Source organism: Triticum dicoccoides, chromosome 2B, assembly GCF_002162155.2.
Source record: "Triticum dicoccoides isolate Atlit2015 ecotype Zavitan chromosome 2B, WEW_v2.0, whole genome shotgun sequence".
Lineage (NCBI taxonomy): Eukaryota > Viridiplantae > Streptophyta > Magnoliopsida > Poales > Poaceae > Triticum > Triticum dicoccoides.
The window spans coordinates 40445747-40456654 of record NC_041383.1 but is presented as its reverse complement, the minus strand read 5'-3'; the positions used below and the strand labels follow the sequence as shown (position 1 = coordinate 40456654).

Below are 10908 nucleotides of genomic sequence, written 5' to 3'. Positions count from 1 at the left end.
GTTTATCCAGAGCATGCCAATGAAAGCAGACGTCCGTGTATGGGGAGCTTTGCTTGCAGCTCCCCGGGTTCATAAGAACATCGATTTAGGAAAGCAAGTGGCTAAGATAATCCAGAAACTAGGACCTGAGGGCACTGGCAACTTTGTTCTGTTGTCCAACATATTCAGCGCTGCTGGGAGGTTCAGGATTCTACATGCTTAGTATCATCAGCTGTAGAATTCTGAACTATCAGTTGGTCCAGTTGGTGAAATAAAATGGTGTCTCAAATCGAATATGATACTATGCACTTCCCTATCCTGGAGACTGGAAAAGGCAATCAGCACATGAAGGTAAGCTCTTAAGCGTCATAAGAATTTCTCCAGTTTCTCAACCTTCCTCTCAATATCATTACTGGCTTGCAGCTCAAAAACGTCAGTAAAGGCTTATTACAAGAGAACATGGATATCTGGGGTATTGATTGCTATACTGGATTTGGTGAGCAAAATATTCCTGGGATCCTTGCCTTGCCCCAGCCCTACTTAGGAAGACAAGAAGTTCATTTAAGGCGCAACAGGAAAAACCTATAGTACTAGAAAATGTGATCATCATTTGTAAAATGGTTGAGCTTGTAGATGCTGGGGATAACCATCCGGGGGCCAAGACCTCTCCCCTGTTGGTTAAGGGTGTTCCTCAAATAGATTTCATGGTCCCATAATTGGCGATTACTGATGAGCCCGAGTGGCACAAACTTTTCTTTCTTTGTATGAATTCTTTCAGTAGTAGAGCTCTCCCATAGTACGTGCCAATTGGCCTGGGCGAGTCTGACCATCTTCTGAAAATTCCTTCATGTCTTTCATTTCATTGATGAAGCAGTTGCTGTATATATCACTTTTTTTTCTCATTTTATGCAGGTACTTTCTCTTCCTTGTTGCACCTTTGAGGGGGAAATGATCATCTATGGCCTCGAAAGCAGCCACTCAACAAGCCCGTCTAGCTCAGTTGGTAGAGCGCAAGGCTCTTAACCTTGTGGTCGTGGGTTCGAGCCCCACGGTGGGCGCATTTAGATCTTTTTTTTTACTTTTACTGTGCTTGCTAACAAAACTCTGCCCTGGTATTTGTTGCCTAGCAAAATGCCCTTTCAGAAATGTAGCTTCTCGGCAGGTCTGTCATGTTTTTCACCTTCAGAAGCAAAGCAAATACATTATAGATGCAGAGGAAGACGACTTCAAGAGTAACAAAGGGCTATGTGGTATATAGAGCCCAATCTCGCAGCTCAGCATCAACAGGTACACTCCAAAAACCTCAGCTGCATAAACACTTGTAGCATTACAAACATTATGAGACTTCACAAGTGCTAAAGGAAGTTCAGTTCAGAAATAAAAAATGCAAAAAGAAAGGGCTATGTAGAACCAAGGAGCCTCCCAGAATCTCAACTTCACACCACCGTTCTGTACCTTGAGCTTACGTGGTAACTTTTGCTTCACAAAATTTGTTAAAACTCTCCACTGCTGAAAAGATTAAACTACAGACTTCCCTGCTCTGTAGGAAGAATGGAAGATAAAACTTCCTCCCACATCACCTCATATTGCTCCTTGCAAAAGAAAAATGAGCTCTGAGAAAATCCAACCATTTCACAGCCTAGTTCTCCCCCTTGTATTTTAGGTAGAATGGACTATGTTAATGGCATACACGGGTAGTTTGTTCAATATAAAGAAGACATTCACCCAAATTAATTCAAAGGCGGAAATAATAATTTTCGAAATGCCAAAAAAGTCCTGCAATGATTAGATATATAAATGTTCATGCCAATTATGTTGTTGTAAAAACTTATGACAAATGTGTAAAAAAGGGCTTATAGCATAAGCAACATCCAGATTTGTAATGAACAAATTCAGCTCCCAAAACAACAAAGGGACCATAGATGAGATGAAACAGTAACTTCACATCCAAATCAAACTAGAGGAGACTTGAGTATCCTCTAGTCTGCCTTAATCAAAATAGAGTTGTACAATATACAAGCCCGTACACAAACCAGACACACACATACTGCCTGAGATTCGTATAGTTGGGAATTAAACAAACCATACAGTACAGGTCTGTACATCAAGAGAAACAGGTTGGCATATGTAATAAAACCCATCACCATCATGTCGACGTTCAATTCAACACAAGCGAGCAGCTCTCCAGTAGAGTGGAGTACTACACCTGCTGGCCCCGGAGCTCCTCCTGCTGACGAGAAATGCCCGCATGAGTGCAGAAGGCCCAAAGGTAGGTGATAAGTTCACCACCAGAGGTGGCCAATGACTTGGCATGGCCTTGAACGTTCTCGGATGGGCCCATGAAGATGAGCAGTTCTGTCCCGAAATCAGCTAGACTCTTCCAGACTGCAGCATCTCCTTCTCGGGCTCGCTTCTTGAGGAGCTCATCAAACACCTCCATCCCCCCCTTTGTCGTCTTTTCTTCTATGTCTCCTGCATTCTTGGCCATCATCAATGCCATGCGTCGCCGCCTCGATGTGTTTCCTGTCATAACACAACACTGCGGTGGCAATTTCTCTATGTAGTCCTTCATATCTTGGTATACATCTGTTGCCCATGCCTTGTCATCCACCAGCAGCTCAGGCATGTTAGCTACCAAGTACATGCAGTACCGTGCCAACATAGTCGCCACCTTCTGGTCATCTGATACTCTTACATTATTCTCAAGCTCAAACACAAGGAGGTCAGTGGCAAGGTGCCATGCCAGGATGGTCTCGGTAATACTGCCACACTCGATAAAGCCACTAACATGTGGACAGCTAATGCTTCCAGTACTTCTTGGGCCGACGGCGCCCTTCAAGGCCTTCACAATGGCAACCTTAGCTTCCATGCTCACCATCACAGACCGCTGTGGCCCAACAACTCGGGCCGCAAGCGCTTGTGACGTCAGTGCCCACAACGTGTCAATAGTATCACAAAGTTGAAGAATGGATACCTGCTGGATCTTGATGCAGGCATCCCCATCCCTCAAGGCACGTCGTTTAACCCACATGGCGGCTACAATGATCCAGTGAGCAAGCCACTTGTTCCATCGATTTGCAGCTCGCACGTAGAAGCACAACAGGCGCACCAGGAGCCAATTGGAGAACAAGTAGAGGGAGAGGAACTCGATGATTTCAATGGTAAGGAGGATGATCCCAAGAGAGATGGTGATAAGCTGATCTCGGGTTGAGAGTCGTCCTTGGCCAAGATTTGTGCAATATATCTCATCAAAATTTTGGCTCATCGCCACAACTGCAAGGAGGTATATGGCAACAAAGAGAAGAGACAAGATGAAGTTGCCAACAAAAAGAAATGGATTAGACATCACCACAGGGATGACTGCTTGGTAGTAGTTTTCAAGGAAGTTGAGCTCAAGCTGAAGAACTTGAAAAGCCCTCTTGGCATCAACAGGTACACTCAAGGCACGTCGTTTAACCCACATGGCGGCTACAATGATCCAGTGAGCAAGCCACTTGTTCCATCGATTTGCAGCTCGCACGTAGAAGCACAACAGGCGCACCAGGAGCCAATTGGAGAACAAGTAGAGGGAGAGGAACTCGATGATTTCAATGGTAAGGAGGATGATCCCAAGAGAGATGGTGATAAGCTGATCTCGGGTTGAGAGTCGTCCTTGGCCAAGATTTGTGCAATATATCTCATCAAAATTTTGGCTCATCGCCACAACTGCAAGGAGGTATATGGCAACAAAGAGAAGAGACAAGATGAAGTTGCCAACAAAAAGAAATGGATTAGACATCACCACAGGGATGACTGCTTGGTAGTAGTTTTCAAGGAAGTTGAGCTCAAGCTGAAGAACTTGAAAAGCCCTCTTGGCATTAAGCTTAAGTAGTACTTGCTCTTCTTTTTCTTTTTCTTTTTCAGAGATATTATTAGGGAGCTGGTCATGGCTGCTCCTGCTCTTGAGATGGATATTAAGGCCTTCTTCCTCTTCTTTTTCTTTTTCAAGGATATTAGAGAGTTCATCATGGCTGCTCTCGAGACAGTCACCAAGAGTAAGTAGTCCCTCAAGCATTAGCTCACGCGCCATGGTTGATCCAATCTCCACCATTGGGTAATGCTCGAACCGGCGACGCAGCAATTTGAAAAGAGCATATGAAAGGCACAGATTCTTGAGGCTCTGACGCCTTGCATTTTTTAGGAAGAGCACCTTGTCCTTTCTGGCTAGGTCCCAGATCGTGGACACGGTAACCAAGCCCTTGACCTTCTTGAGGTCAATGGAGAGAAGGCCATGATTAATATGAGGTTCATGAGGGAAGTATCCCACATTGTAGCCACTTGGGGTAGTGAGTATCCTTGGCTCTGTGACTGTGGATGTATCTCCTCCACCTTTTGTTTTTGTGGGGGTATCTCCTCCACCTTTATCTTTCCTTTCCTTTTTTGTGAGAACAATCTTCTCCTCCCCCATCACCGTATACATGCATGTGCCCATGATGACAGATGCAGTTTTGGAGTGGAACTCATTAGCAACACCCTCTCCAGTATTCTTCGCCTGATCATGCAGCATGACATGTTGCATGTATCCTGCAATAAGGTGAGCGTTCTTGGCTGCAGCAAAAGAATCCTGGGCCATCCAGGTATTTAACACCCTCTGGCCTAGTTTCACTAGCCCTAGTGACCAAAGGACAACAAACATGGTGTCCAATAGCTTGCCCTCCCTTACCGATAAGTGGGAGTATATAAGATATCCAATCCATACTAAGCGAGCCAGTTCATCAGAGTAATCCATCAACGTGAACCGACCAATGCCCCTCGAGAAGGAGGAGCCATCAGTTGGTTGCACCATTGCTTGCACCTTCTTGCGGATGAGCTCTATGAGTAGCATCCAGAGGACCATGAGGAGAAGCTCATGCTGCCCACCCTTGGTGTGCGAGAAGACATAGGACAAGAGGGGGAGGAATAGGACAAGGGTAGAGTGCAATAGGACACGCACGATGGGATGAAGGGTGTACCGGCCATGGATTAGGCGCCGGAGTCCGATGATGAAGAGGGAAGCGCCGAGGATGGTCATTAGCACCACTGTGAACACCATCAGCTGCTCCAGGATCTTCTTGTGCTCTTCTTCTTCGGGTGTGAGAGTGTTGGAACCATCGTCATGAGCAGCACAGACTGATGAAACGCGATCATGAAAGAAATAACTTGAAGATGCACTTGAGGAAGCGCCCGAAGGTGTGCTCGAAGATGCACTCGAGGAAGCGCCCGAAGGTGTGCTCGCAGATGCACTCGAGGAAGCGCCCCAAGGTATGCTCGCGGTCGTGGATGCGCTCGCGGATGCACTCGAAGACATTGTTGTGTATGGAGTTTGCAAGCTCTCTGGCTGCAGGGTGGAACTACCTGCATACATATATGAAAGGGGAAAGAATGATGCTCTATCCTATCATGTTCCTTATCATTCCATGCCTCGCAAATATCTATACCATGCATTAAGCAACGTGAGAATATGATCCCTCAATTATTTAGTGGCACGCTATTCTTCAGGGAACCTAGTTCTGCGGGCATCTCAGCCGGGACGATAGGAAGATCAGGTTATGTTAGAATACAGTACTTGCTTTTTTTTCATACGCAGTAGAAGCAATGAAGAGAGCAGCGATTCGGGGGACAGGTATGCTATATATATGCCCACCAAAGCTAGGCTAAAGATGAGACAGGACCACAGCTCTCTGGATGAGAAAGTACGTATCTGGTGCTTGCATCTAGGCTAACGTTGGCAAAGTCGTTTTGCGCGGCAACGGTACTCCCTCCGTTTCAAAATATAGCGCGCCCACGCTTTTCGAGGTTCAACTTTGACCATAAATTTAACCCACGAGACCGACTGCGGCGGGATCAAAAATTATATAATTAAAAACTTTTTTTGAATACGAATTCATTGGTATAATTTTTTCGCCCGCCGCAGTCGGTCTTGTTGATTAAATTAATGGTCAAAGTTGAAGCACGGAAACCGAGGACGCGCTATATTTTGGAACGGAGGGAGTATGTAGCCAGGGGCGTACGCAAGTTGAACTACCCGGGTGCACAGGACACCGGTGCAAGATGTTTTCTTTGTAAGTTTCATGCAAAATATAGTGATTCGTGCTAGCTATGACCCACACACTGACAGACATGTATATTCTTAGTTTGGTTTCTCAGCTTCTGGTATTTTTATTTAATCAGATCAACTGCCAGTTTGATGTGCCCCGCAATAATACTTTTGTCAGTGACGTACACTACTCATGCATCTCTCCTCTCTATCTCTCTCTCTCACTCACTCCCAAATAAATCCATACTTTATTTTATCTTAGACAATTTAAATCACTTATATCTTTTAAAATACTAGTAAGAGCACATGAAGTGAGGTGGAATAACAAGCACGAAGCCAAAAGTAGTAATGAGATTAATGGGTAAAATAACAAGAGGTCATAGCATTTCACAAATGAAGCACGACAAATATTATATCTGGAAATACAGAAGAAACCATTATAGCTCAAATTATCTCAAATACAAGAGTACATCAATGCTCCATCTACTTCTTGAGTAAAAAAACTTCAAACAATGACTTTGCATGTAAGAGCCACCTAATGGAACCATTCCCACGAGTTAATGTCTTGCTTCTTTCATTGCCTCCAAGTGCTAGCACAATATCAATCAAATATATCAAAGTGTGACATCTCCCTGCTTAGCTATGATTCGTCTATGATACTATTAGAACAAAATCACAATATCAAATATATCAAATATATCAAAGCACAATATCATCCATCAAAAGAACACTCATAGCTGTGATTCGTCTATGATAGAGTCCAAAGACAAAATCTACCAAGCTTACATACAAACTGATCTGGGGTACAGAGCAGGTCTCCAATTTGAGCATATAATTTGTTACTACTACCTAGCCTAATTGTTTGTATCTGATCTTTCCATACATATACTCTAGCCCAACTTTTCAGTAACCTGTGTCTTTTGCATCCATTAACCTTGTACCATTAGTTCTATCATGACTATTTTTGTAATTTCTTTCCCTGGAAGAAGTAGAGTTTCAAGGTGAATGAATTTCTCATAGTTATTGTGCATAATATATAGAAATTTTAGCTTGAGTGTAGTACTATATATCCCCCAAGGAAATACTTATCATGCATGAACTTAATTGGAGGGCTCGCGAGCTTGCACGCAATCCATCTTCCCAACAAGGCAACAGGTACACCAATTCGAAGAACGTAGCCAAGAAAATGGTGATTAAACTGTGGCGTCACCCGATCCTGCGGCAGCCGAGCCAAGAAAGCACCCAGCCACGAACAGGCCGCAAGAAATGCCCTGAAACGGACCAAGAACGAAGCCGAGGTCAACCCGACGCACCACCGAATCGTGAGATTTTGGAGACAGCGAACCATCACCATTCACCCAGGATTCCAGGAGACTACAGGAGGAAGCAAGATTGCAAGAAAGAACTCACCGTGTACTTGACGATGGGGGTCAGCGGCGGCTGACGTGCCGGCTGAAGCGGGGACGGCGAGGCGGAAACTGGCGCAGGGTCGAGGGAGGGCGGCGGCAGGAGCCCTGGCGCAGGCGGCGGTGTGGGTCCGGCGCCGCCGTCTCCGCTGCTTCCCTCCCTGTCCGTGTTGTATAGCTTGACCTTGAAACTTATCCCCATTTCTTTCGCCTCCTCAAGATTCCTTTTCTGCCCCTGCGCTTCTTTCCGCTCGACCCCTCCGTTCCTAGAGAATTTGGTAGCGGTCTTTTGCAAGGGCCCAAGTGGAAGATATCTTATATACTACTCCTTCTGTAAACTAATATAAGTTGTTTTATATCGGTAATTGCCTTTGGCTCCTAGGTGCATATGCACCCATTGTCGAAATCCAAATTCCGAGAAGTTAAAAAATTCGAAACAAAAATCCCGCGTGTATATCCGGACATTTTATGTGCGTTCACAAGGTTTCAGTGAAAAACGACGTTTTTTGTGGCTTGTGTAAAAAAGATAAAGAAATGCCTCGTGAATAGTTAGAATGAAGCATCAGAAATTGTCTTTTTTACACAAGCTACAAAAAACGTCGTTTTTCACCGAAACCTTGTGAACGCACATAAAATGTCCGGATATACACGCGGGATTTTTGTTTCGAATTTTTCAACTTCTAGGAATTTGGATTTCGACAATGGGTGCATATGCACCTAGGAGCCAAAACGTCACTCTCGTTTTATATCATTATTAGTGACTCTACATGGTAGGAGAGTGTATAAGCAAATTGTCCCAGCCCGTCACTCAAGCTCTCTATCAGGCCCCTAGCTCGGCCTCCCTTCCTCCTCCTTCGGAGACCTCGTCGGCGACAAGAGGAGTGGGATCCTCTCCCCCTTATTTACGGTGTTCTTTTCGTAGGTCAATGTTTTCCTTAGATTTTGTTTCCGTGACAACATTGATGAGGTAGTGGCAGCGATGGCCCGTTAGAATGAAGTCTTTTCGACCTCTCCCTACATCATGACATCCTATCTGGCGGCGTTGTAAGTTGTGAGGGTATATGTGTTGTAGGTCCGTTGGCTCTCTTCGGATCTTAATAGTTGGTGTATTAGTATCAATCAAGAGAAGCAATGGTCTCGCTCTTGGTGTGGTGATTTAGACCCTTCTTTCAATTTACTCGGCGGCATGACTTGGTTTCTCCAATCCTATGGGTAGGGGTGGTGAAGGATTGCAAGCCTGCATTTGTGTGGGGATGATGCCCAACCCGATGTTCCTTTGACATCTACTAGATCCTCGTTTCAAGTGGTGAATGATTATTTGCGGTCAAAATCTGGTTTAGAGACAAGGCGGTGCAGGGCACCACCCACCGACCCTGGGGGAGAGAAGGGGGAGATAGGTGGATAGAGTGCGGCATGTTGGTGGATGGAAGACTTGCATGTGATTCATTTGTGGGGAGAAAAAGGCAACTGAGAGCTTTAAGATGATGGTCCAATTGTCCATTTGCATCCTGTGGCTAAGATTTTAATTATTATTTTCAGGTACCCAAGGTATATGGTGTCCCTTCTTTTTTCTTATCCTCTCCTATTGTGCTCCATCGAATCCACTTTCTCATCCATTGGTTCTCCTACTTAGCCACCTAGCTCGTGGTCGCTATCTAGCGCCCTTGACCTACCTCGCCATATTGTCATGTCACCACCGACCATTAGGCGACGACCACCACTCCAATGAGTGGGCACTGATAAATTCATGTGGCAATAGTTACCGTCATCCCCAGTCCCCACTTCCACCCCCTCCTACCCTCTCATGTATTCACTTTATAAGGTGCATACATGCCTTTCGATCATTAACTTTGATCCTTCAATAGACCAATAAGTTATGAATCATGTGCCTTGTAATTACATTGAAAACTTCTTTCAAATACCCCCTTCATTTCAAAATATAATGTGTATTAGTTTTTCAAAAAGTCTAATGATAGTGATTTGGTATTGTACATATATACTGATATTTTATTCTCTATAAAGTTGGTCAAAATTATAGAGCTTTGACTTCTAAAAAATTAGGACGCCTTATATTTTGAACCGGAGGGAATATAAATTTAGTGGTATAATTTTTGTGACATATAACAAAATTTCCTTGCTTAAATTAATGGTCTAACTTTTTTTTCGCAAAAAAATAATGGTTAAACTTGAATCTCGGAAATGTGTATGCGTTTTAAGCGAAGGTAGTATAGTAAAATTAGGTACCAGTGGTTTGTTGAATTCTACTCCCTCTGTTTCTAAATATAAGTCTGTTTAGAGATTCCACTATGAACTACATACGTACGGGGCAAAATGAGTGAATCTACACTCTAAAATATATCTATATACATCCGTATGTAGTTCATATTAGAATCTCTAAAACGACTTATATTTAGGAACGGAGAGAGTACATAACAAAACACAAAGACCGGTTATTTGTCAAAATGGCTCTTTTTTGTGATCTATATGAATTTTCCAATGAAAACACCAGGCAACACAAAAAGGAAGACTTGTCCAAGGTCACAAACTCACGTTTTGAAACTGATCAATCAAAAGGACGACCAAATAAGCATTCGCATCCCACGTCCGTCACGTAGAAACCTGCCACTAATTGTTCTTTTTCTGGGCGTAACCTGGGTAGTGCCCTGTGTCGCCTCCAAGTTGGGCCAGCGGAGGAAGAACCAGGCTGCACGCAAATGCGGCCCACCTGGCCATCCCGCGATTCCTGCGTCTCGCGGTACACAGCAGCGAACCCCAGCTAGTTTAGTACCACATCGGTTAGCGAAGGAGCTCCGTCGTGGTTTATAAGCGTCGCCCTTCCCACCTTCATCCTCCCTTTGGGGACATCCGATAAAATTGGAATGATACAGAGAAAATTAGCATGACCCCTGCGCAAGGATGACACGCACAAATTGAGAAATGGTCCAATTTTTTTTGACATTTTGCGCGCCGGTCCCTATGCGTTTTTACAGATACGACCCTGGGCCGTCTTCTCCTGCGGTTGTGCCGCTGGGCATTTTCTTTTGCAGCTAGGTCCTTCCACACTTTCCTTCTCTTCTATCCAAGCCCTCGGTCTTCAGTACTGTACTTTTCCATGCTTCTCTTCAGTACTGTACTCCATTTTTCTTTTCATTTCGATGACTCTTTTCTGGGTGACGCATGTTTCACATCTATTTTGTGTGTATATGTTCCTTTTTCTATCTGACTGATTGTTAGTATATCGGTTAAATCCCTACTCTTCACGTGCACGGTTGGCAATGGTAAACTTTTTTTGGCCGGCTAGTTGGATCGCATTTAAGCATCTCGCCTTAGTATGCCTTGCCCTATTTACACATCATGCCACCCCAACGTACTGGTCCTAGATGTTTTTACAATGTAATAAATTGTAATATGATTGTCTCCTTGTTCTTGCAATGAACTAACTATAGTTTCATTGTCATTATTATGAAC

The 10908-nt window shown here is 44.2% G+C and overlaps 1 long non-coding RNA gene and 2 other non-coding genes across 3 annotated transcripts; 2 read left to right on the top strand and 1 right to left on the bottom strand.

The window, feature by feature from the left end:
- Positions 1–964: 964 nt before the first annotated feature.
- Positions 965–1037, top strand: TRNAK-CUU. The gene has a single exon. It is a non-coding gene; the product is annotated as a tRNA-Lys (tRNA).
- A 5659-nt stretch (positions 1038–6696) lies between these two features.
- LOC119367011 lies at positions 6697–7585 on the bottom strand. The gene is made up of 2 exons (XR_005176171.1): positions 7445–7585; positions 6697–7305 (listed from the first exon to the last, which is right to left on the bottom strand). It is a non-coding gene; the product is annotated as an uncharacterized LOC119367011 (long non-coding RNA).
- Positions 7586–10289: 2704 nt separating this feature from the next.
- LOC119266173 lies at positions 10290–10392 on the top strand. The gene has a single exon (XR_005131905.1). It is a non-coding gene; the product is annotated as a U6 spliceosomal RNA (small nuclear RNA).
- The last annotated feature ends 516 nt before the right edge of the window (positions 10393–10908 follow it).